General features: G+C 50.0%; 1 protein-coding gene and 1 non-coding gene across 2 annotated transcripts in view; both read right to left on the reverse strand.

The window, feature by feature from the left end:
- Positions 1 to 27,021, reverse strand: part of HDAC1 (histone deacetylase 1) — a 207,262-nt gene that overhangs the window by 9,639 nt on the left and 170,602 nt on the right. The gene's annotated exons all lie outside the window — the stretch shown is intronic.
- Positions 21,710 to 21,812, reverse strand: LOC146857783 (U6 spliceosomal RNA). Its single transcript, XR_014980282.1, has one exon. It is a non-coding gene; the product is annotated as a U6 spliceosomal RNA (small nuclear RNA).

Consider the following 27,021-nt stretch of genomic DNA (forward strand, 5'->3'; position numbering starts at 1 on the left):
CGTTCGAGGCATATGAGCTGCAGATTACACACTGTGCATAGATTGTGTAGCATTACCCACTCTTAGTGGTGACCACCAGTATCTGTTGCAGTTGTTTGAAACAGTGTTTTGAGGACAGCCTGGCCCACACTAGCTTGCTGCTTAGTTTGCACATCTACACAATAGTGTTTAGTGAAAGTGTGCGGTGTAGACCATGTAGCTGCTTTGCAGATATCATCTAAGGGGATGTTCCCTAAAAATGCCATGGAAGCCCCTACCTTACGTGTAGAGTGGGCTTTAGGGGGGGGGAACAGATCGCGTTAGTTTTGCTTTGTGGTAGCAGATCTGTTTGCATTTAACAATCCACCTAGCTATCCCAGATTTGGAGATGGGGTTGCCTTTGTGCATTTGTGAGAAAGACACAAATAATTGTTTGGTCCTGCGAAAAGGTTGTGTTCTCTCGATGTAGTAGAGTAAAGCTCTTTTGACGTCTAGGGTGTGCAGAGCTCTTTCTGTAATGGTTTGTGGCTGTGAGAAGAATACGGGCAGTCCCACAGATTGGTTTAGATGAAAGGGAGGAGGAGTAGTTTCTTACCTGTAACTCCAGTTCTGTAGTAAGGGTATCTCTGTTATAGTCAATCTATGAATAATCCCCACCCATGTGCGGGGACCCCGGAGCAATCAAAAATATCTCTTAAGCTGTCCCGCATTTGCAAACCTGCAAAGACACTTAAGAGACAGACAAAATAATACAGCCTAATCACAACAAGGCTGCACTGGCCAGCACTTCCTCTGAAGTGAACACAAAAGCCAAAATAAAGTTGAAATGTCATTTTTATTCACATCTGACATGTTCCTTTATTATCACACACTCCCTTCACCAAAATCCCTTTAAACAATAGAGAGGAAGGGGTGGACAGACAAGCCCTATAGGCTGTCATTATGTGTCTGCTAAAGGGATACCGTGCCTTTAAGAAACTCTCCAGAGACCCCCGGTATCCCAGGATGCACAGCCAATACAAGTTACTTTCAGTTCTTTTTGAAGGTGTATAACAACAGGCCTGATACTGTCAGGTTACTCCACCGGGGAGGAGGGAGGGTCGCTTATGACTATAACAGAGATACCCCTACTACAGAACTGGAGTTACAGGTAAGAAACTACTCCTTCTGTAGTAGGGGATCTCTGTGTATAGTCAATCTATGAATAGAATGGCAAGCCCATCCCAACCAACAAGCAGCGGTGGAGTAAGTCCAACCACCAACAAATCACTGTGCAAACAAATTCCTCAGCGAAGCCTGTCCAACCTGCGCATCTGCCCTAGCATCAGAATCCAGGCAGTAATGCTTTGTAAACGTATGGACTGACTTCCAGGTGGCAGCCTTACAAATGTCCGCAATGGGAACATTCCTAAGCAAAGCGGTAGTAGCAGCCTTGCCTCTAGTCGAATGTGCCGTAGGCTTACCCCCCAATGTTTTATTAGCTTTTTGGTAACAAAGCTGAATACAGGAAACAATCCATCTGGAAATGGACTGCTTTGAGGTAGCTAAACCAGTTCTTACCGAACCATAATTAACAAACAGTTGATCCGACCTGCGGATATCTTTTGTCTTATCCAGGTAGAATTTCAACACCCTACGTACATCAAGTGAATGCAGAGACCTCTCCGCCGGAGAGGAAGGATGCTGAAAAAACGTAGGCAAAGTTATCATCTGATTTACATGGAAATCTGATATTACCTTAGGCAAAAATTTAGGATGGGTACGCATCACTACTTTAGAAGCATGGAAAACAGTATACGGCTCTTGACAACACAGAGCCTGAATCTCACTCACCCTCCTGGCCGATGTAATGGCCACAAGGAAGGCAGCCTTCCAAGACAAATGCTGCAACGAAGCCTTATGGATAGGCTCAAAAGGCTCCCTCATCAATCTAGATAACACCACATTCAATTCCCATGGTGGAGAAGGTCGTCTAACAGGGGGAAACACCTTACGCAAACCCTCCAAAAAATCCTTAATCACAGGGATTTGAAAAAATGAGGTTTGAGAAGGGCCCTTCCTATACGCAGTCAGAGCTGCGAGATGAACCTTAATAGACTGAAAATTAAGCCCAGATTGAGCTAACTGCAGCAGATAAGGCAAAATAACATCTTCTTTACAGGATGTAGGGTCAAAGTCCTTTGCCTTGCACCATAAGCAGAATCTCTTCCACTTATATGCGTAAGAAGTCCTCGTAGACGGTCTCTTCGCCTCTTTCAAGATCTCCATACAGTCCTGAGGTAGGTTCAAGTGTCCATACTGCACTAGCTCAGGAGCCATGCTGCCAAACTCAAGGACGAGAGATTGGGGTGAACCATCTGTCCTCCGAACTTCGTGAGAAGGTCCGGCCGACACGGCAGGCGTCTGTGTGGCAGAACAGACCGGTGAAGAAGGTCGGTGAACCACCATTGCCTCGGCCACTCCGGAGCAATCAGGATCATTCTGGCTCTGGATTGCGACAGCTTGATCAGCACCGCCGGGATCAGGGGAATGGGTGGAAAGGCGTAGAGAAAGCTGTTGGACCAGCTGATCCATAGGGCATTCCCCAGCGTCCCTGGTTGGTAGTACCTGGACACGAAGTCGCGGCATTTGCTGTTTTCTGCCGTAGCGAACAGATCTATATCCGGAGTGCCCCACTCTGCGAAGACGTCTCTTAGCACGTCGTCGTTTAGCACCCACTCGTGGTTCTCTTGAACGAGCCTGCTGAGCGCGTCTGCTTGGGCATTCTGCACCCCCGGCAGATGGGTCGCCGTGATCGTCGGGTTCCTGGCCACCAGCCAGTTCCAGATCGCCTGTGCCTCCCGAGACAGGGTGCGTGAACGTGAGCCCCCCTGCTTGTTGAGGTAATACATGGTCGTAGTATTGTCCGTCTGAACCAGCAGGGAGTTCGTCCTGAAGGAGGGATGGAACGCCTTCAAGGCCAAGTGTACCGCTCTGAGTTCCAAAAAGTTGATATGGTAAGTCGTCTCCATCTGCGACCATATCCCCTGAATCTGAAGAGGGCCCGAATGCGCTCCCCAGCCCTGGAGAGACGCATCGGTCACTATGGTCTGGACCGGAATATCCTTGTGAAAAGGAGTCCCCTTGCAGACATTCTCTGGGGCACACCACCATTTCAGAGACTGCCGAGCGTGTTGAGACAGCTGGATCTTGTCCTCCCAACGCCCCCGCCTCTGGTCCCATTGATCCTCCAGACATTCCTGTAGGGGCCTCATATGCAGACGTGCATTGGGGGTGAGAAAGATGCAAGAAGCCATCGACCCCAGTAAGGAAGACACCGTCCTCACCGCAGGAGAGCGGGCTGAGATGAGATGCCGCGCCTTCCCACGGATCGATAAGCGTCTCTCCTCCGAAGGACACACGCTTGCGGTCAAGGTATTGACTGAGGCCCCCAAGTACTGGAGACACTGCACAGGGATCGGCACTGACTTCGACATGTTGATGTGCAGGCCCAGGCGATGCAGCAAGGCAGCTGTCCTGTTGAAATGGCACTGGGCTTCCTGGTAAGTGGACGCTTTGATCAACCAATCGTCCAGGTAAGGATACACAAACACCTTGGTCTTCCGCAGGTGTGCCGCGACCACCGCCATGCACTTGGAGAACGTCCGTGGTGCAGACTTCAGGCCAAACGGGAGTACTGAATACTGGTAATGGTTGTTGCCTACCAGAAACCTCAGGAACTTGCGATGTTTTGGTGCGATCGGCACATGAAAGTAAGCGTCCTGCAGATCTATGGCGCACAGCCAGTCTCCTCGATGCAACTGAGGGTAAATCTGATGCAGGGACAACATACAGAACTTTTCTCTGCGGATCCACTTGTTGGCTTGACGCAGATCTAGAATAGGCCTGAACTCGTTCTTGTCCTTTTTTCTTACGAGAAAGAACCGTGAGTAGAGTCCTCTTCCTTTTTGCTGCAAAGGAACCGCTTCTATCGCCCTCTTTTTTAACAGAACGTCTGCCTCCCGCTGGAGCTCCCTTACCATGTAGGAGGAGCGCACTGGTGGAATCTGTGGAGGCGGGCTGGTGAAACGAAGACAGTACCCATTGCAAACAATATTCAGCACCCACTTGTCCTGCGTTATTGTCCTCCACTCTGCCAGGTAGTGTTGAATACTTCCCCCCCACCGGAGCGGGTAATGGATGAGGGGGAAGTAACTTTTCAGGGCTTCGACCCGGCCGGGCCTTTGTTCCCCGACGAGGACTGATGCTGTCCTCTGCCCCTCTGGCGCTTCTGAAAGGACTGCCTCGGGAACTGCTGCTGTTGCTGGGGCTGTTGTTGGTGGCCCGACTGACGCCCTTGACCTCTCTGCTTGGCGTAGCGCCTGCCCGAGGATCGGAAGGACCTCCTCTGCTCCTTGGGCCTCTCCAGCCCCACCGCCTTCAGAGTTTCCGCCTCAGCCTTCATGCGGGCCATCTCGTCATCCGCATGTGACCCGAACAGCGTCGTGCCAGAGAATGGTAAATTGGCGATCTTCTGCTGTGCTTCAGGCTTGAGCGGGGTCAGCCGCAGCCAGGAATGCCTCCTCATGTGTATGCCGTGGCAGTACCCATGGGCCGCCAGCAGCGACACATCCCCCGCCGCACTGATGATCTGATTAAAGACCATCATGCCCTCGTTCAGCACCTCCTGAAAGTTCTCCCTCTTGTCTCTAGGCAGGGAGGCAGCGAACTGTTGCAGGGAGTCCCAAAGAGACCTGTCATAGCGCCCCAACAGAGCGGAGGCGCTAGCGGCCTTCATCGTAGTGGCCGACGTGGAGCACATCCTCCTCCCCAAGGAGTCCATTTTGCGACTCTCCTTATCCGGAGGAGCCGTGGATGAAGGCGTCGTAGAGTGTTGTTTACGAGCCGCCGCCACGATAACAGAATCCGGTGGAGGATCCACTCTGAGGAACGCCGGGTCCGAGTCAGGAGCCCTGTACTTTTTTAGCAGTCTCGAGGGCGCCGGTTTCACCACGGCCGGCGTCAAGAACGCCTCCATCGCAGGTTCCTCCAACCCCGGAACCAACGGGAGGAGGGGGCGCGACAGATGAGCCTTATGCAAAGTTTCAAAGATCACAGAAGTAGTGGGAATAGGGGTAGTGACTGATATCCCCAACTTCGCCGCCCCTCTCATCAGCACCTCCTGGAACGTGGCAATGTCATCCACCGGCGAGACGCGGGTAGGAGGAGTCTCCGACAGCGAGGGCGAAAACCGGCCAGTCCCAGAAGAGTTCGTGCCCCTCGAGCCTCTGGAACGAGACCGATACCTCCGTCGTCCATGTCCAGAGCGAGTGGGCGATCTGCGCCTACTCCGTGATCGCCTGAGAGGGCGAGAGCGAGAGCGAGATCTCTGCCTGTGAGGAACCTTCGGGGGCGGAGGCGGCGGCTGCGGTGGAGATGTAGGCAGCTGAGGCACGGGCAGATTCAGCGGAGGAGGGTGCGGAGGGAGAGGAGGAGGAGGAGGAGGAGGAAGGTCAGGCACCGGTGGAGGAGCCGGTGGAAGATTGGGCACAGGAGGCAGAGGCGGCTGCTGGGTACGCAGCGGGGACAGATGTTCCGAAGCCCCATCACTCCTAGCAGGCGAGCCCCCACCAGAACTGTCCGGGCTCGCGGCCACTCTCCTCTTCTTGGCGGGCCTGTCCCGCGTGGAGGCCACCGACGGGGAACGTCCGCGTCTCCCCGATCCCTGACTGGAGATCGTAATCACGGAGGACGTGTTCCCCGATGTCTGTGACGTCGAACTGTACGTCGACCTCGTCCGGCGTCTCTTAGCCCTCGACGTCGAACGCAGTCTCGCAGTCGAGCGTCCTCTCGACGTCGAACCACGCCTCCTCGACGTCGAACCACGCCTCCTCGACGTCGAACCACGCCTCCTCGACGTCGAACCACGCCTCCTCGACGTCGAACCACGCCTCCTCGACGTCGAACCACGCCTCCTCGACGTCGAACCACGCCTCCTCGACGTCGAACCACGCCTCCTCGACGTCGAACCACGCCTCGACCTCTGTCGCCGCGGTGTCGACTTCTGCCTCGACGTCGACTTCTGGTGCTTCGACGTCGAACGCTGTGTCTCGACGACGGCGACCTGTGCCTCGACGGCGACCTGTGCCTCGACGGCGACCTGTGCCTCGACGGCGACCTGTGCCTCGACGGCGACCTGTGCCTCGACGGCGACCGTCTCCGCCTGGACGGCGGGCGCCGGGATCTCGGCGTCGACTCCGTCAGCGTCGAGCCGTGGGTCGACGGCGAAGGTGGCGAGTGAAGTCTTCCATGGGGCTCGTTACGACGTCGATGTGTTGACGTCGACCGTGACACCTGCGACGGCGACCCGGTCCCGGGTCTCGCCGGCCCCTCCCTCGACGTCGAACGCCGAGGCTGCCGCGACCCAGAGCCCTGGATCGACGCCGAACATACCGGTGCCTTCTCTCTCGCCGTCGACGTCGTCGCCTTCGACGTCGAACGCGACCTACCAGCCGGTAGGTGCCGTTTCTGCTCCCTGCTCTGCCCAGAGGTCCCTCCAGGGGCTGAAGCATGGGCGGAGGAGGGAGAATGAGATCCTCCATGCCCCGAAGTCCCACCGGTCCTCTGCTGCTCCTGTCCCTGAAGGCGAATCTTCTCCCTGTCCCTCAGGGTCCTCTTTGAAAAGGTTTTACAGATGGCACATGTAACTGGCACATGTAGCTGGGACATGTGAGGGCGACAAGCAGAGGATACACACATCATGTGGGTCCGTCTTGGCCTTTTTCCTCCCACACTCAGGGCAGTTATCGAACAAAGCCATGCTAAGAGTGGGCCAAAACTGCTCCAGATTGCAGGCAGTAGTAAACAAAGGCTCTAGACGTCCAATGAAAACACTATTTATCCAAAAAATCCAATTTTAATCAAGTAAACCACCCAAAGGGTAGAGCTCAAGCTCCAGGGTCCTGCTAGCAGGAGCCGGAAAAAAGAACTGAAAGTAACTTGTGTTGGCTGTGCATCCTGTGATACCGGGGGTCTCTGGAGAGTTTCTTAAAGGCACGGTATCCCTTTAGCAGACACATAATGACAGCCTATAGGGCTTGTCTGTCCACCCCTTCCTCTCTATTGTTTAAAGGGATTTTGGTGAAGGGAGTGTGTGATAATAAAGGAACATGTCAGATGTGAATAAAAATGACATTTCAACTTTATTTTGGCTTTTGTGTTCACTTCAGAGGAAGTGCTGGCCAGTGCAGCCTTGTTGTGATTAGGCTGTATTATTTTGTCTGTCTCTTAAGTGTCTTTGCAGGTTTGCAAATGCGGGACAGCTTAAGAGATATTTTTGATTGCTCCGGGGTCCCCGCACATGGGCGGGGATTATTCATAGATTATGACTATAACAGAGATCCCCTACTACAGAAATGAATTTAGGAAGGAATTTTGGATTAGTTCGGAGAACAACCTTATTATGATGCATTTGCAGAAAAGGTTCTTGAATGGTGAGTGCTTGTATCTCACTGACCCTTCTGAGGGAAGTAATGGCTACAAGGAAAGCTGTTTTCAATGTTAAAAATTGAAGCTCGCATTTATGTAGAGGTTGGAATGGAGGCCCCATTAGTCAGACCCTCCAGGATTTCGCGATTTGCAAAAAAATCACGAAAATCTGCAGTTTTGTAAAAAGGCCGCGATTTTTACAAAACTGCCCGCAAAATCTGGAAAATGCAATCATTTTTATTTTTAGGCTCGTCAAAACAGGGAAATTACTTCCTTGCATCTGTGGGCTCATGTTCGGTAACAGCTATGTTCCTTAGAAAAGAATGGAATACAGCATTAGAAATGGCAACCACTTGTCTCCAGTGACTTCCTGTTCTACGTTCAGTGAAGCATACGTAATAGCTCTAAAGAAAACGAGACTGATAGCAAACAAGAACATAATACAATAAAGTAAACCTGGAGACACCCAAACAGTTCACTGCTCTATTGGGGAAAGATGCTTCAGCCAAAGCGAAAACAAATTAATCTTTTAGCCACCTTCTTTAATCAAAGTGTTAACACGATATTCTGTTCTGGAATGGCACGAGTTAAGAATTTCTCTTGCAGATTCAGACATCTGCAAACTTAGCTGAGTGATGACATCAATGACAGAAAGCATTCACATCGCTTCTCTGGCACAAAGTTTTGCTATGCATGGGCAGTGTTGCAAATGATGACAGCCATTTTAATGTCTGATAGCAAGGTGTAAGTGAGATGCGGAAGGAATGAGGTTATTGGTTCTTACAGTGTATTCATATATTTCTAAAAGCACAGCTTCGGTAAAAATATGAAGTATCCCTAAATAAATACTGAAAGCCAAGCAACCATTTATGATTTTGCCTGTTTCCAGTTGAATTTATGGGGCTGCTTGAACTCAAAGCCGAACACAAACATAATGCTTTTTTTAGCTTTTTGTTCAGATTATATGGTTGAGCGTTTGTATGTGACTAACTATGTTTCTCTTAAACTGTACACATCTTAAGATGTCCACAATATTAGTAGTTTTTCTTCGTGTGATAATGTTTCATCACAAACCCTGTGTGCTGTTGTAGCATCGCTCTCCAAAAAGTTAAACATGTTGTCCTTTGTGTAGTCACCGGCTCTGAAATGTCTGAAATATAGATTTTAAGCAGGTTTGTTGGATCACGGGTGATTTGCAACTATCATGAAACCTTTAAAACATGTATGTACTTATTCATTACACCTATTATATAAATGTGTGTATTGCTGCCAACTTTATGTTATAAAATATTATGCTACTTTATGCTTGTGACAATTTGCTATGTAATGCATATTTTTTTCACCCAAACAGACTTTGTACGCAAAACGTATGCATAAGAATATAATTTGTTTTCAGTCTACGCGTGTGGGAAAAACAAAACAAATGTCAGAAAGTGAATATGAACAAAGTGAGAGGATAGCTTAGACACCCAGTTGATAAAATATACAAAAAGTCCAGCAGAGAAACGACGACCACCAACAGTCGAGCATATATTATTGCAGATGGCATAGCATTTTCAGCAGTGAATGTCGTTGCACCCAATGCAGAAAAGGCAGGCAGGCAGGCAACAACAACATGCAAGCAGGACAGAAGGACAAAGAGGCAAGACTCGTTAAGCTTTTCAATTGGCATTTTACATGAAAAATTAGTTTCAGCCGCTATAATTTATTTTAATTATTATTTAGATCATTAATGGAGTCACCAGGCCCCATGATAGGGTGCTTTACATAAAGCACAACATTTAAGTCTACATTTTAATTAGAAGGTAAGTAAAGGGAATTCAAAAGGGAAGTTTGAGAGACACAGGGATGATGGTATTGTAACATATCAGTGCAGGACGACATCAGGCGGACAGTTCTCTGCAAAAGATACTAGTTTAGGTATTATCAAAAGAGGTGGGCCTTTAGGAACTTACTGTAGGTGCAAAGCATGGACGTCATTTAGGGGTAGCCAGTAGTTGCAGGTGTGACCCCCGGCTTGCCCCTTGCAACTGCTGACACTGCCTTTGCGACCTCTGGCTTCAGAGGTGGCAAGATCAGCGCCAGGAAAACAGCGGAAATTAGTCCTTATGGGCGTTGGTTGGGGCTCCACTTTCCATGTTTTCTTTTCTTATTACACTAACTGTGAATAATACTTCCTGGACGCTGAGGTAACTAAAAAATGCATGTTGTGTGCAAGCTTGCAGGCGAGTGTGTGTTTATGCGAGAGACAGTGAGTGTATGTGTGAGTGTGTTCATGTGTAAGTGTGTGAGTGAAAGTAAAGGTCAAAGGGTGTGGGATGTCACCCCGGCAGTGCATACATGGGCACTAGAATATCCCAGGAAGAAATACAGCTCCCTCCCACAAGGTTAGGACTGGAGCTGTGTTTCGGTAGAGCTGCAGACACTTTAAACATGCCTATTGCAAAGTGGAATACTCTGCTAAAACAGTTTCCATTGATTTCAGGTTCAAAATGAATGATGAGTAAAATAAAATGCTGCAAAAATGCCGCTAAATTTCCAAATTTGTGCCACTAAATTTACATATTTGTGCCGCTAAATTTGCTAATCTATGCCGCAATATCCTGGGGGGTCTGATTAGTCTTGTGAGAACGATGTTTAGGTTCCACACCAGTGAGGATGGCACTCTATGGGGAATTATTCTTTTGATGCCTGCCATGAAGGCTTTTATGGCATGTACTCTAAAGAGGGATAGATGCTGTCAATTTTGTAGATCCGCTGCTATGGCAGCAAGGTGTAGTCTAATAGACGTGTAGGCTAGGTTGCATCTTTGTAGGTGTAGTAAGTAGCCTATGATGTGTTGGATAGACACATCCAAGGGATTGATATTGTTGTGACAATAAAAAACGAATCGTTTCCACTTGGCTGCGTAGCAAGCTCTAGTGGTAGGACGTCTAGCTTCTTTGATGACGTTCATACAGTCAGGAGGAAGGTTAAGGTAGCCAAATTCTAGGATTTCAGGAGCCAGATCGCAAGGTTGAGCTGAGCTGGGTCCAGGTGTCTGATCTCTCCATGGTTCTGGGTTAAGAGGCGTGGAGTGAGGTGTAACTTTTGGTGCGGAACTACAGAGAGTTCCAGCAATGTGGTGTACCACGGTTGTCTGGCCTAAGTCGGAGCAACTAGGATGCGAGTTAGGGAGTGTTGCTGTAGTTTGCGCACCACTAATGGAATGAGTGGGAGAGGCGGAAAAGCGTACGCAAATTTGCCTGACCAGTTCATCCATATCGCATTGCCTTTGGACAATGGGTGTGGATATCTGGCGGCGAAGCTTTGGCATTTGTGGGTGGCGAAAGAATGGTTGAAGAACTTGTGGATGAAGTTCCCACTCGTGGATTTGTTGAGTCTGACGGCTCAACAGGTCTGCAATGGTGTTGGACTCCTGGGACATGTTGTGCTAGGAGAAAGATGTTTTGAGGTATGGCCCATCTCCATATGGTCTGTGCTAGCTGAGAGAGCTGCAGAGAGTGAGTGCCGCCTTGTTTTTGGATGTAGTACATTGCTGTCATGTCTGTGCGGACTAAGACAGCCTTGCCTGAGACGTGTGTTTGCAAGGCTTTCAGGGCTAGAAATATGGGCAGTAACTCCAGATGGTTGATGTGGAGTAACTTTTGTTGAGGTGTCCACCTGCCCTGCATGGTGTGATGTGGTAGATGGGCTCCCCAGCCGGAGAGCGATGCGTCCGCTGTTAGAATTATTTGAGGAACGGGCTCTAGGAACGGTCACCCTTTGGAAAGGTTTTTGGTGGTCCACTACTGCAGAGAGCGATGGGCACGACCGTCTACCAACACCAGATCTGTTAGCTGACCTTGAGCCTGGTTCCACTGGCGTGCTAGGCACTCTTGGAGAGGACGCATCTGGAGTCTTGCATGAGGTACTATGAATATGCAAGAGGCCATCATCCCTATAAGTTGCGTAAACACTCAGGCTGGAAGTGAGTGTTGAGGTTGAAATTTGGCGCGAAGAGCTTGTATGCTTGCTATCCGGGCAGGGCTGGGGCAGGCTAACATTTTTTAGGTGTCTATGATGGCACCGAGGTATTGTTGTACGTGGGAGGGACGCAGAAGGGACTTGCGTAGTTTAGTGTGAAGCCCAGGTCGGGAAGTAGTTGGATCATGGCGTGAGTGCGTTGTACACACTGGTTGTATGAGCTGGCTTTTATAAGCCAGTCGTCTAGATATGGGAAGACGTGGATGTGTTGTCTTCTCAGGTGTGCTGCCACTACTGCTAGGCACTTGGTAAACACTCTTGGGGCTGTGGTGACTCCGAAGGGGAGTACTTTGAATTGTTAGTGGTGACCGTCCACTACGAATCTGAGAAATTTCCTGTGAGCGGTGTGAACGGGAATGTGGAAATAGGCGTCCTTGAGGTCTATGGTGGTTAGGAAGTCGTTTTGGGAGAGCAGAGGAAGCAGTTGCTGGAGTGTGACCATGTGAAAATGGTCTGAGTGTATGTATTGGTTTAAGGGTCTGAGGTCCAGAATGGGCGTGAGAGAGCCGTCCTTTTCTGGTATGAGAAAATATAGGGAGTAAACTCCCTTGTTTTGTTGGTGGGCAGGAACTAGTTCTATTGCATCTTTTTGTAGGATGGAGATTACCTCCTGCTTTAGAAGTGACAAATGTTCCTGTGACATTGGGCGCTGTTTGGATGGAATGGTTGGGGAGAGGGGAGGTAGATGTTCGCTCTAGACAGTAGCCTGATTGGATTATTTGTTGTACCCATCTGTCTGAGGTGATGGTAGCCCAGACAGGAAGGAGATTGTGGAGTCTGCCCCCGACTGGAGTGGAATAGTCTGGGGGAAGTGGAGGGAAGTCACTGGGTGGGGGTGGAGGCAGAGCGGGAGGTGTTAGTTTTGCCTCTGCCTTTGTTATTGTTACCTCTGTAACTGCCTCTTTGATAACCCCTAGTGAAGGAGGATTGGGTAGGGGTTTTGTAGGAAGTGGAGGCGCTGTCGGAGGAGTAGCCTCTGGTGTTGCTTCTAAAGGAGGAAAAGCGAAAGGAGCGCCTGAGAGCTTGCGACTGCAAGGCTCCCATAGATTTTGCCGTGTCTGTCCTTCATTTTTTCGAGGGCTATATCGACATTAGGACCAAACAGATGTTTCTCATCAAAGGGGTGGTTGAGGATGGCACTTTGAACTTCAGGTTTGAAACCTGAGATGCGTAGCCAAGCATGCCTACGCAGAAGGGTGCTGGTATTAATTGCCCTTGAGGCGGTGTCAGCAGCATCAAGGGCACAATGAATGGAAGTGTTTGTAATGTTTTTGCCCTCTTGAATCAATTTGTTGGCCTTATGTTTATATTTATCAGGGAGGTGTTGCATGATTGTCTCCAGCTCATCATAATGTGCCCGGTCATATCTGGCTAGGAGCGCTTGGGTGTTAGTGATACGCCAGATGTTGGCCACCTGAGACGCTGTTCGTTTGCCAGAGGCGTCTAGGAGTTTAGACTCCTTATCTGGTGGTGGTGCCTCACCTGATGCCTGGGAATTGGCACGTTTTCTCGCATTGGAGACTACCAGGGAGTCTAGTGGTGCGGGGCCTTTAATATAGCGTGGGTCTGTTGGGGCGGCTTTATATTTCTCAATATGTGGGTTAATGACCCTGGCACTAACTGGGTCTTTAAAAGCCTCTGGTGCGTGCTTAATAAATCCCTTAAGCATCAGCAGGATTGAGGTAGACCTGTGTGCAGTGTCGAATGTATCTGAGAGAAGTCCTTCTCTACAGGGTCTGTGTGCCCCCGTGGTAGCAGGCAGCCCTATGGAGTAGTTGGTTAAAGCCCATAGTGTCCTCGGGGAGGGGAGGGGGGGGGGGGGGGGGGAGGGTCTAGAAGGGTACAGCTCGTCCTGCGGGACGTTAGGGACGTCAGATGTTCTAGTCGTCCCATGGGTCTGGGGAGCCTGTAGTAGAGTCCCCTGTTGGTTGGTTGTCAGCCCCATCCCCTGTTTCGTAGATAATGTCATCATCATCATCTGGAAATGGTGTAGGAGAATGATGAGGTGGGGGAGGAGGAGGAGTTGGAGGAGGTGAAGGAATCCTCAAAGGGGAGGTGGCAAAGTCCCTCCTTTTTGGTGGTAGAGCTGGTGCAGGCTTGTCCAGTGGTCTTTTTCTGGTGCTAAGCAACAAATGACCAGTCATTTGATCTTTTACGAGGGTTTTTTGGTAAGGATCGGGTTGAAACAGTTAGTCTGTAAGGTGCAGATCCTTTGGTGCCGATGGTGTCGGAGCCGTAGGTTTTTTCGGCGTCGATTCGGCACGGATTCTTGGTTTCGAACCGTGGGGTTTAGCAGTGTCTTTTGACTTCCTCGGTGGCTTTTGGCTTCGAGGTTTGGGAGTCGAGGCTTTTGGGATTCTTGCTCGGCTCGGAGGGTGGTATCGGTGCCGAGGAGCAGGTGCCAGTCTTTGGCGCCGAGAGCTTCGGTGTCGAGCTCGGCGCGGACGATGAAACAGGCGTTTTCTTTTTCGGTGTTGTGATGTTTTTTCGGCGCCGAGGGTAGGCTGGCTCGAGCCCGAGCTGCCTGAAGGCTTGATGGGCTTCTTAATCAGGCCCGAAAGCAAGGTATGGGAAGCTGTCTTTTGGTGCATACCTAGGCGCGAAGGCGTGACCGAAGCCTTTTTCAATGATGTGGAGGGGGGTTTAGGGTCGGGGTCGATGTCTGTACTCACGCCCCTCTGTGACGGAGTAATGTCCTCGACGTCTGAGTCGTCAACTTCGGAGGCGCTGACGAGGCCCTCTTCGGTGTGCTGTTCCGGGACATTGACACCTTCTTCGAAGAGGTTGTTGGGGATCGAAGTCGACGAGTGTGCCATTGTTATCCTTGCTAGTTGGTCCCGGATCGCGTTCTTCGATCGGAAGGAGGCGCAAGCTGGCCAGTCCCGTGCCTAGTGTTCTGGGGAGAGGCAGAGGTTGCACACCTCATGAAGATCGGTGTGGGGAAACTTCGACCCACATAGAGGACACTTCTTAAATAGAGTCCTTTCCATCAGCCAGGACCGGAGCCCAGGTAGGCCAGAAGGCCTTAGTCGACGACCGGAATCGAAGACTTACAATTGTTGAGTCGTGTCGAGTGTGGGAACGTGAGCGAGACAATACCGTCGAAGGGGGGAGGATTGCGCGCCGAACTGGAAAACTGGAACGGTTCCGAACTGGAGCGCGAATAACACATCCGAACCCGATGGCGGAAAAAAATCCGAGGATGGAGCCGAAGCCCATGCGCAATATGATCCAAAGGAGGAGTCAGATACCTCGTGACTTCCAAAGACTTTCCAAGAGAAAAACAACTGCAACATCCGGGCCCAACACCAGATGGCGATCAATGCGCAGTGTGTAATCTGCAGCTCATATGCCTCTAACATACTGTTTGATTGATTGCTTCTTTAACAACTTTCACTTCCTGTTGAAGTAGTCATTGTGAGGTTGTGTCTTTGGCGGTGACTAACTACGCAATAGCTGTATTTTATGATATTTAGTATCCATTTGTCTCAGGTAATTCTCTGCCATTCTTGTAAGAATCCTCAGATTCTTCTTCCTACTGGTGAAGTGTGTAGGAGGGTTCCCTGTGGTGTCGCTTGGAGGTGTGGTTTCCCTCTTTCGGGGTTCTGCCTCTTCCTCGGCAGCGAAAGGCCTGGTTGTAATTTGAGTGGTATTGCCATTGTGGGGCGGTGGTCGGTAACGCCTTATCTGGTAGAGTCAGGATCTAGCCGCATATTCCTAACCTTTAAATTCTCCCCAGGCGCTAGACTGGATCCGTAAAAATTACTACAGCGCAGACTGAGTCTGTAGAGGGCGTCGGGTGAATACGTAGCAACGTCGTCCACCGGATGTGACATCGACGGAGTCCATATAAGGTCTCATCGACATCAGTTTATTCTGTGACTAGTTTCCTCGCCAAAAACACTGATCCACTTATAGAAACTCCTATGGAAACAGTGTGCCAAAAAATAGACTTCATGTGAGAAACCATTAGTCCTCACAAAAGGCATCTGAATGCCAATAAAGGGATCTTTTAGATAAAAATAGAACCCAGTTCGCGAACAGTGTGGATGGGAGGAAGGGTAAGGAATCTGCAGTTAGATCCTGTCTCTACCAGATAAGGAGTTAAAGGAAGGGAACTTATTCATTTGATAAGAGACATCTAGCTGCAGATTCCTTACCTTTGAATTAGATACCAACGCAAAACCATCTCCGGAGGAGGGTCTACAAACTGATCTTTGTAAAAATTCCTGGAGAAATAAGACCGAAGAGACTGGACACTACGGAACTTAGGTGAGTAAAAGCAAAGTTTCACCTTAAGAACTGAGGTAGGGAACACAGGCAACTAAAGTCATACGACATGGACAAGCATGTAAATAGCAGTACCCATGGCAGAGGAACAGAATGTGTCTGAAGGTAATATACAACATATACATAACAGTTCGCTACGGTGGTGGGAACCGACACGTGGGGAACGAAAGCCAACAGGTGATGCCACTGAGCTTTAGCTCCATTGTCTCAGAATCTCATTGGACTAGCTAAAGCGAGCGAGCGAGCGAGAGAGAGAGAGAAAGCGAGCAAGAGAGAGAAAGCGAGCAAGAGAGAGAAAGCGAGCAAGAGAGAGAAAGCGAGCAAGAGAGAGAAAGCGAGCAAGAGAGAAAGCGAGCAAGAGAGAAAGCGAGCAAGAGAGAAAGCGAGCAAGAGAGAGAAAGAGCAAGAGAGAGAAAGAGAGCGAGCGAGAAAGCGAGCGAGAAAGCGAGCGAGCGAGAAAGCGAGCGAGCGAGCGAGAAAGCGAGCGAGCGAGAAAGCGAGCGAGCGAGAGAGAAAGCGAGCAAGAGAGAAAGCGAGCAAGAGAAAGCGAGCAAGAGAGAAAGCGAGCAAGAGAGAGAAAGCGAGCGAGAGAGAAAGCGAGCGAGAGAGAAAGCGAGCGAGCAAGAGAGAAAGCGAGCGAGAGAGAAAGCGAGCGAGCGAGAGAGAAAGCGAGCGAGCGAGAGAGAAAGCGAGCGAGCGAGAGAGAAAGCGAGCGAGCGAGAGAGAAAGCGAGCGAGCGAGAGAGAAAGCGAGAGAGAAAGCGAGCGAGCGAGAGAGAAAGCGAGCGAGAGAAAGCGAGCGAGAGAGAGAGAAAGCGAGCGAGAGAGAGAAAGCGAGCGAGAGAGAGAAAGCGAGCGAGAGAGAGAAAGCGAGCGAGAGAGAGAAAGCGAGCGAGAGAGAAAGCGAGCGAGAAAGCGAGCGAGCGAGCGAGAAAGCGAGCGAGCGAGAGAGAAAGCGAGCGAGAGAGAAAGCGAGCGAGCGAGAGAAAGCGAGCGAGAAAGCGAGCGAGAGAGAAAGCGAGCGAGCGAGAAAGCGAGCGAGAAAGCGAGCGAGAAAGCGAGCGAGAAAGCGAGCGAGAAAGCGAGCGAGAAAGCGAGCGAGAAAGCGAGAGAGAAAGCGAGAGAGAAAGCGAGAGAGAAAGCGAGAGAGAAAGAGAGAAAGCGAGAGAGAAAGCGAGAAAGCGAGCGAGAAAGCGAGCGAGAGAGAGAGAAAGCGAGCGAGAGAGAGAGAAAGCGAGCGAGAGAGAGAAAGCGAGCAAGAGAGAGAAAGCGAGCAAGAGAGAGAAAGCGAGCAAGAGAGAGAAAGCGAGCAAGAGAGAGAAAGCGAGCAAGAGAGAGAAAGCGAGCAAGAGAGAGAAAGCGAGCAAGAGAGAGAAAGCGAGCAAGAGAGAGAAAGCGAGCGAGCGAGAAAGCGAGCGAGCGAGAAAGCGAGCGAGCGAGAAAGCGAGCGAGCGAGAAAGCGAGCGAGCGAGAAAGCGAGCGAGCGAGAAAGCGAGCGAGCGAGAGAAAGCGAGCGAGCGAGAAAGCGAGCGAGCGAGAAAGCGAGCGAGCGAGCGAGAAAGCGAGCGAGCGAGCGAGAAAGCGAGCGAGCGAGAGAGAAAGCGAGCGAGAGAGAAAGCGAGCGAGAGAGAAAGCGAGCGAGAGAGAAAGCGAGCGAGCGAGAGAGAAAGCGAGCGAGAGAGAAAGCGAGCGAGCGAGAGAGAAAGCGAGCGAGCGAGAGAGAAAGCGAGCGAGAGAGAAAGCGAGCGAGCGAGAGAGAAAGCGAGCGAGCGAGAGAGAAAGCGAGCGAGCGAGAGAGAAAGCGAGCGAGAGAGAGAGAAAGCGAGCGAGAGAGAGAGAAAGCGAGCAAGAGAGAGAAAGCGAGCAAGAGAGAGAAAGCGAGCAAGAGAGAGAAAGCGAGCAAGAGAGAGAAAGCGAGCAAGAGAGAGAAAGCGAGCAAGAGAGAGAAAGCGAGCAAGAGAGAGAAAGCGAGCAAGAGAGAGAAAGCGAGCAAGAGAGAGAAAGCGAGCAAGAGAGAAAGCGAGCAAGAGAGAGAAAGCGAGCAAGAGAGAGAAAGCGAGCAAGAGAGAGAAAGCGAGCGAGCGAGAAAGCGAGCGAGCGAGAAAGCGAGCGAGCGAGAAAGCGAGCGAGAGAAAGCGAGCGAGAGAAAGCGAGCGAGCGAGAGAAAGCGAGCGAGCGAGCGAGAAAGCGAGCGAGCGAGAGAGAAAGCGAGCGAGAGAGAAAGCGAGCGAGCGAGAGAGAAAGCGAGCGAGCGAGAGAGAAAGCGAGCGAGCGAGAGAGAAAGCGAGCGAGCGAGAGAGAAAGCGAGCGAGCGAGAGAGAAAGCGAGCGAGAGAGAGAAAGCGAGCGAGCGAGAGAGAGAAAGCGAGCGAGCGAGAGAGAGAAAGCGAGCGAGCGAGAGAGAGAAAGCGAGCGAGCGAGAGAGAGAGAAAGCGAGCGAGCGAGAGAGAGAGAAAGCGAGCGAGCGAGAGAGAGAGAAAGCGAGCGAGCGAGAGAGAGAAAGCGAGCGAGAGAGAAAGCGAGCGAGCGAGAGAGAGAAAGCGAGCGAGCGAGAGAGAGAAAGCGAGCGAGCGAGAGAGAGAAAGCGAGCGAGCGAGCGAGAGAAAGCGAGCGAGCGAGCGAGAGAAAGCGAGCGAGCGAGAGAGAGAAAGCGAGCGAGAGAGAGAGAGAGAGAAAGCGAGCGAGAGAAAGCGAGCGAGCGAGAGAAAGCGAGCGAGCGAGAGAGAGAGAAAGCGAGCGAGCGAGAGAGAGAGAAAGCGAGCGAGCGAGAGAGAGAGAAAGCGAGCGAGAGAGAGAGAGAAAGCGAGCGAGAGAGAGAGAGAGAAAGCGAGCGAGAGAGAGAGAGAGAAAGCGAGCGAGTGAGAGAGAGAGAAAGCGAGCGAGAGAGAGAGAGAAAGCGAGCGAGAGAGAGAGAGAAAGCGAGCGAGAGAGAGAAAGCGGGCGAGCGAGAAAGCGGGCGAGCGAGAAAGCGGGCGAGCGAGAAAGCGGGCGAGCGAGAAAGCGGGCGAGCGAGAAAGCGGGCGAGCGAGAAAGCGGGCGAGCGAGAAAGCGGGCGAGCGAGAAAGCGGGCGAGCGAGAAAGCGGGCGAGCGAGAAAGCGGGCGAGCGAGAAAGCGGGCGAGCGAGAAAGCGGGCGAGCGAGAAAGCGGGCGAGCGAGAAAGCGGGCGAGCGAGAAAGCGGGCGAGCGAGAAAGCGGGCGAGCGAGAAAGCGGGCGAGCGAGAAAGCGGGCGAGCGAGAAAGCGAGAGAGAGGGAGAAAGCGAGAGAGAAAGCGAGAGAAAGAGAGAAAGCGAGAGAGAAAGCGAGAGAGAGAGAGAGAGAAAGCGAGAGAGAAAGCGAGAGAGAGAGAAAGCGAGAGAGAGAGAAAGCGAGAGAGAGAGAAAGCGAGAGAGAGAGAGAGAGAAAGCGAGAGAGAGAGAGAGAGAAAGAGAGAGAGAAAGCGGGAGAGAGAGAAAGCGAGAGAGAGAGAGAGAGAAAGCAGGAGAGAGAGAAAGCGAGAGAGAAAGCGAGAGAGAGAAAGCGAGAGAGAAAGCGAGAGAGCGAGAGAGCGAGAAAGCGAGAGAGCGAGAAAGCGAGAGAGAGCGAGAGAGAGCGAGAGAGAGCGAGAGAGAGCGAGAAAGCGAGAGCAAGCGAGAGAGAGAGAGAAAGCGAGAGAGAGAGAGAAAGCGAGAGAGAGAGAGAAAGCGAGAGAGAGAGAGAAAGCGAGAGAGAGAGAAAGCGAGAGAGAGAGAAAGCGAGAGAGAGAGAAAGCGAGAGAGAGAGAAAGCGAGAGAGAGAGAAAGCGAGAGAGAGAGAAAGCGAGAGAGAGAGAAAGCGAGAGAGAGAGAAAGCGAGAGAGAGAGAAAGCGAGAGAGAGAGAAAGCGAGAGAGAGAGAAAGCAAGAGAGAAAGAGAAAGCAAGAGAGAAAGAGAAAGCAAGAGAGAAAGAGAAAGCAAGAGAGAAAGAGAAAGCAAGAGAGAAAGAGAAAGCAAGAGAGAAAGAGAAAGCAAGAGAGAAAGAGAAAGCAAGAAAGAGCGAGAGAGAGAGAGAAAGCGAGAGAGAGAGCGAGAGAGAGAGCGAGAGAAAGCGAGAGAGAAAGCGAGAGAGAGAGCGAGAGAGAAAGCGAGAGAGAAAGCGAGAGAGAAAGCGAGAGAGAGAGAAAGCGAGAGAGAGAGAAAGCGAGAGAGAGAGAAAGCGAGAGAGAGAGAAAGCGAGAGAGAGCGAGAGCGAGAGAGAGATCGGCCTTAGACTGACGCCGTCACCACTATGACATCAGAAACATATACAAGTGCGAAGTCTAGTAATCAGCAGACCGTAGTGAATAAGAGGATGGAGAAGGTGAAAAACATCACACTCAGGGAAAATAATGGCAGCCAAACCCTGAAAACAATGCGACTGATAAAGGAGGCTTCAATCAGGCGTTTGAGGAAAAAAAAACGTCACCGAAAACAGCAGGTGTGAAAAACCTGGCTAGAAAGACGACGCAAGGCCCCAACATGGGTCTACAGGACGATAAAGTGGATTAGACAGAAAAGGGCCTGGTTGAAGCATCAGCTAAAGATAGAAGACAGTCGTCTAGGTACAAGCCCTACATGAAAGTGGGAGTACAAAAACAAAACAATGTTATGAGAAGCTGAACCAACAGACGGAGTTGCTGTTCACACAAGAACGAGTGTCGAGTCCAGGAAAGATTGTCTCGACAGGAGACAGAGCACGGAACGACACCAAGAAAGTGTACGTCCAAGCACAGCAAAAGCCTTCAATATACCAACATATATGGAGGAAAAAGGATACCACATCTTCCAAAGGAAGGAAAACACAACACAAGGGAAATAATCCTTCATGAAAAAGGAAGTCAAAAATAAGGCAGAAGTGGTATAACTAACCCCTCAGGGTTAGAAACATTAACACAGGACGTGAGAGAAATCAACCAGGAAGAATGCGTCTGAAGAGAGCAAACCAGCCCTCTTGCGATCCATTCCAAGAGACACGGAACGATAAGGTTCAAAGAACACCCGTATGCTAAGGGGTCGCAAGATGAAAGACCGCCACGAACTCAGAGAAAAGTGTAGATGGCAACATCTTAAAAACAAGCATTGGCATAGCCAATAGGTCTCGCCTTTGGGACCTTATAAGTGTTTAGCCATGCAACAGTTGCATAACTAAATACTTATAAGGTCCCAAAAGCGAGACCTATTGGCTATGCCAAGCGGCCGCGGGGCAGCGAAAGTAATCGCAATCGCGATCAAACATCAAAGCGGCCGCGAAAGTGAAAGTAATCGCGGTAAAAGCGGTGCGCGCGCCCGCGCACATGTACTGTAGCTCTAGGCTGGCCTAGTAGCACTTTTTGGAGGCCTCTCAATAAGCCTCGCCAGACCAGCGCATGCGCTGGGTCAGGCGAGAACTAACAAAGAGTTAGACAACTAAATGCCATGTGTTGAAACTGAACTCTTGTAGAAAGAAGTGTTGCCTCTGACAACAAAGGTACAAAGCATTTTTCAAGCAAGAAGTAACTAAATCAGTCTAATGACAACAAGGGCAGCGGTACAAGAGAGTAGGCTCTTGAGCATGCCCCACCCACAGCAGATGAAAATAAGCAAGATGCAGCAACAAGGAAGCCTGAAAGATCAGTAGCAGGAGACCCACTTGCCACAGCATAGCAACAGAAGCACGATAAATTAGTGCTAAAATGCACTGATAAAGGAACAGCCTATGTAGGATCAGTGCCTAGGCTGGGGGACGGCCAATATACTGCAGGCCATGGACTATACCACCCGTTCCAATATTCTGCGAGGAAAAATAGAAAAACGTTAGAATAGAGTATAAGTAACGCTCCATGGAATGAAGCATGGTTTGAAGAGAGATGCACCCAAAAAAAAGGTGCAGATACAAGGTGGAAAGCCGCATGCATCATCACTTCAGAGGATCATAACTGAAAATCCCCAATAAGGAATACCAAGTACCAAACACGCATAATATGGAACGCTTCACAAATTTGTGTGTCAGCCTTGCGCAGGGGCCATGCCAATCTTTTCTGTATCGTCCCAATTTTAAAATATTGGTTGCCAAAGCGAGTGCCCTAGGAATGACAATAAGGCTTACAAAAATGGCGCATACAGAACAGGGAACCTAGGCAATCGTGCATCGCACAAAAGCTGCAGTTTAGAATCCGCATGTGAGACGAACAGATGGACGCAGTGAAGGGCACGTCTACCAAGGTGGCCTGAACAGCCTCAGGGCAAAAAAAAAAAAAAGTTGCAGAGCCAGACAGGACGGCGAAATGGTATCGAAAAAGCCATGGGTTGACCGAATGAGTCCGTGGAATTCATATCAACTAAGCTGCCTGCTACCCACGTTGGCATATCAGAGTAAGATCGGTTCGGGTCTCATCTGTAAGCCAGGTTAACAAGCGCCACCGAATCCAACAACACAAGCAGTATTAACTGATCATGAAGCTGAACTGATGGAGGAGAAACTACTAGTACCACAAGTGTCCAGTCTTCTGGACTCCCTGTTATGAGGGACGTGAGGAAGAGCGTTTAGGTCAGGGGAGGCTGCTGCGGCCTGTATCACAAAACTGCGTGGAGTATGATGCCGGAGAAGGCAGTCCGGATCCGTGGGGGCAGGGCGTTGTCTATGTGGTATAGGCTGGTCCAAAGGGCCCACCGTAGCAGGCTTAGCCAAAGCCCCCAATAAAAGGTCATATACTGCTTAATTGTAGAGAAGCACAGGCTCCACCCCTGTATGGCCTTGATGCAGTATGGCAATCAATGGATGAGTGGTCAATTCCACACAAGGGAGCTGCCATTCTAGAACCACAGATGCCCTTCTCAACACCTCAGCGAAGGAGGAGGTCACCTCTGTAGCGAGGTCGGGAGGGAAAAAAAGAGGCAGCAGAGGAGTCAAGTCCACTAGTCTCACCCAACTCATCCAGCCATCTATCCTTCGGAGGAGGCTGGACAGTGTCCATGGGGTGCATAAGCCCCAGCTCCTCTCCTTCACTCCCAAAAACCTGGTCTCAGAAGAAAACGAGTAAGAGGTCGTTTAGGAGGAGGAAAGGTGTCCGAGGCAAACTGTACTGCCAGCCCCGCACCCGACACCATTCGGTGCCGATGCGGGAACGTCATACCAGGGTGGGGAAATGGCGTGGTGTCGATTGGCTCCACAGTATTCAGATGATCGGACACTGGCACCACAGGTGCGAGGGCCTAACTGAATTCGAGTGCCACCTAGCCAGCGTGGATTCAGTCAGGCTCCTCTAAACTCCTTGGGGCTGAAAAGCACACCAAAGGGAGACGGAGACCCAAAAATGGGATGGAGGGAGGAATAATACTCCTGCATCTGGTCCAGAGTCACCCCAACTCCAGGGAAGGAACGCGGTAGACTAATGCACAGACTCCCCACCCGGAGGCTGGGAAGGGGTCTCAGGGACGTGGAGCATATGCGGTGAAGTCGGGGAATCCTGAGACTTCGACCACTTGCGTCTAAACTTACCTGAACAGAGAACGACTGGAAGCCTGCAACATCCGTGCAAACATCTTTATGCGGCATTCTGACAACACCTTTGGATGAAGCAGACGACAGGAGTCACACTCCTCAGAGTCATGGTGCTCCCCGAGGCACCAAATGCAAACAGCATGAGGGTCTGTAACCGGCATCTCCCATCTACAGGACCCACAGGGCTTCAACCCCGTGGACATGAGAATAAGGAAGGCACACTGTTCAGTCAACAAAAATATTGAAACAGTCCAGAAAAACAGCCTGAGGATCCGCCTGAAAGCAGGGAGAAGAAGAAACTGACCTGGAGGGGAGAGCATATGGACTCTGTTGTCATCACATTCAATTGATGACATCGCTACGGAGTTGCACGATGCCCTCTACCAACGCCAAGAGGTACTGCTGAAGAAAATTTTCCAGGGCCTGTCTGGCACCTGGGGAGAACTCAAAGATAAGTAATCTGCAACTAGACGTCTATCAGATGTGTGTGATTGTATGGTTCCTTTTGCTTATATTGCTTTTTCTGGGCTAGGCTTTCCCGAAAGCTTCCCTTGTACTGTAGGGCCCCATTACCATGGCGTTCTCATTCCTTTTCATGTGCTGAAGCGCTTCGTCTACCGCCTCTCCAGATAGGCTGTCTCCTATGAAAGGCATATTGATAGCGTACTGGACCTTTTGCTTAAATCCTGAGATTCTCAGTCAAGCGAGTCTGCGCAATTGTGTGGCCGTGTTGGGCTGACTACCGGCATTTTTTGTGGCATTCGGACATGTGTTGGCAGTTGTCTTGCCCTCCTGCAGCACTAAGTTTGTTCTTTTTTTAAAAAAATACTCTGGGAGATATTTAACTAGCGCCTCCATTTAGTCTCACTGTTGGGGAGCATAACTATTTAGAGAGGAATTTCAGTTGGTTATCCACCACTGTGTTGCTGCTGACCTGTTCATCTTTCTTCCCACCAAATATTAATTCATTTGCACTCCTTTACAGGGGGTGGTTCTGTAGACATGGGTGTATTGGCTCTTTACTGTGCCGTAGCCACAATGAGGGATTCTGCTGGCATCTTTGTCCTGATGTAAAGGGGGGGGGGGTCTCTTGATGAGAAACAGTACTTTTTCCTTCACTCTTTGGGTTATTGCCTTAGCCACAGCTGGCTCTGTAAAAGCCTCTCTGCCCTGATCTAGCATGCTTTGGACCATAGGCAGAAAGGATAATGTTACTTACCCAGTAAGCATCTGTTCTTGGCATGTAGAGCTGTAGATTCCCATGCTTTGCATACTCCTGCCATCTAGTGTTGGGTCGGGATGTTTTCAAGTTGTTTTTTTTCAAAGACGTCTTTCCAGTCACAAGGTAGGTGACTCCTCCTTTCGGTGATAGTGTGCATGGGCATCGACGCCATTGTTAGATTGTTTTCCCACAGAGGTGAGAATGGAGTTAGTAAGTGTAGAATAGAGATGTCCATGCGTATGTATATAGGATAAGAAAGAACTGCAGCAGTTAAAGGTACCCGGGGAGGCGGGTGGGCGCATGTGAATCTACAGCTCTACATGCCAAGTACAGCTGCTTACTGGGTAAGTAACATTATCCATTCGAGGCATGTGAGCTGTAGATCACATGCTTTGCATAGACTATACAGCAGTATTCTCCCAAAGCGGTGGCTAACCTGTAGCTGTTGCAGTTGTTTGAAAAAGTGTTCTAAGTACTGCCAGGCCTACATTAGCTTGTTGTCTCGCTAACACATCTACACAATAGTGCTTTGTGAATTTGTGCGGTGTAGACCATGTTGCAGCCTTACAAATGTCAACTATGGGGATGTTACCTAAGAAAGCCATAGTAGCCCCTATTTTGTGAGTGGGTTGCGCTCTAGGGGGTATTGTTAAAGGTCTCTTTGCTTTCGCAGAACATGTTTGAATACATTTAACAATCCATCTAGCTTTACCGGATTTGGATACAAGATTGCCTTTGTGAGGTGGAGCAAAGGCAACAAAAAGTGGTTTTGTCTTACGAAAGGAATCTATGTAATGTAACATGGCTCTTCTAACATCTAAAATGTGTCGAGCTCGTTCTGCCATTGAACCTGGCTGAGGAAAGAACACATGTAAATAAATCAATTGATTGATGTGAAAGGCAGATAATACTTTAGGTAGTAATTTAGGGTTGGTACGAAAGACCACTGTCTTTGCGAAGCTGGAAAAAAGGTTCTTCTATAGTTAATGCCTGTAGCTCACCCACTCTCTTCAGTGACGTGATTGCAATGAGAGAAATTGCAGTTCACATTTATGCATGGGTTCAAAAGGTAGGCCCATTCATCGTTTAAGGACTATATTAAGATTCCACACTGGGTGGGTGGGAGTCTTGGCGGTATAACTCTTCAGTCCTTTGATAACTGGTACTCTAAAGAGAGACAAGTGCTGCCTATTTTGTAGGCACGCAGCTATTGCAACGAGATGTAAGCAGATTGATATGTAAGCCAATTCGGACAGCTGCAAGTGTAATAAATATCAGATCTTTCGTATGGAAGCATCCAGGGGATTGATATTGTTATTATTACAATAGATAAATTGTTTCCATTTAGCTGCATAACAAGCTCTTGTGGTAATGATAATGTTCATACAGTCTGGTGGAAGATTCAGATAACCAAACTGACTTCAGGAGCCAGATCGCTAGGTTGAGTTATTTGGGATCTGGGTGCCTGATTTCTCAATGGCTCTGTGTGAGGAGACTGAATGTGAGGTGTAGCTTTTGATGTGGAACTATTGACAGCTCCAGCAGGGGGGGTGAACCAAGGTTGACAGGCCCATGTGAGAGCTATCAATACCAGTGTGAGGGATGTTTGCCCGAGTATCCAAATCACTAATGGGATGAGTGGGAGAGGCAGAAAAGCATAGACAAATATCCCTGACCAGTTCATCCATAGTGCATTGCCTTTGGAGAGCGGGTGTGGATACCTGGAGGCGAAGCTTGGGCATTTTGCGTTTGTGTGTGGGGAAAGATTTATTTGAGGAAACCCCTAATGCTTAAAGTATGGGTGGAGAACTTGAGGGTGAAGTTCCCACTCGGGGATTTGCTGCCTCTGTCTATCGAGAAGGTAGGCAATCTGATTCTTTACTCCTGGAAGGTGTTCTGCTAGGAGATACATTTTGTGGAGTATGTCCCATTTTCATATGGCTTGAGCTAGGCGTGACAGTTGGAGTGTGTGTCCCCCCTCCCCTGTTTTTGTATACAAGACCATAGCAGTCATGTGGTCAGTACGAACTAGGACAGCACTGTCTACAAGGTGAATTTGAAAAGCTTTGAGCGCTAGAAACACTGCTAGCAGCTCTAGATGATTTATGTGAAGAGCCTTCTGTTTTTGACTCCACAAGCCTTGAATTGTGTGATTGTGGAGATAAGCTCCCTAACCAATGAGCGACACGTCTGTTAGCACTGTCTGTGGAACTGGGTCTATAAAGGGCTGTCCTTTTGATAAGTTTTGTGGGTTCCACCACTGCAGAGAGCAATGAGTACAGACATCTACCAATACTAGATCCGTTAAGAGACCCTGCGACTGGTTATTCCGACTTGCTAAGCATTCCTGAAGGGGACGCATGTGAAGCCTTGCATGGGGAACAATCATGATGCAAGAGGCCATCATTCCCAGCAGCTGCATATATATCTGAGGAAGCGGTTAACGTTCCTGAGATCCAAGATAGGATGCAGACCCTGGTTCTTCTTGGGCACCAGAAAGTAGTGGGAATAACAACCACAATCTACTTCCGAGGCAGGAACTCCTTTGATGGCCCCCTTGGCCG

This window comes from Triturus cristatus, chromosome 3_2 (assembly GCF_964204655.1).
Source record: "Triturus cristatus chromosome 3_2, aTriCri1.1, whole genome shotgun sequence".
In the NCBI taxonomy this organism is placed as follows: Eukaryota; Metazoa; Chordata; class Amphibia; order Caudata; family Salamandridae; genus Triturus; species Triturus cristatus.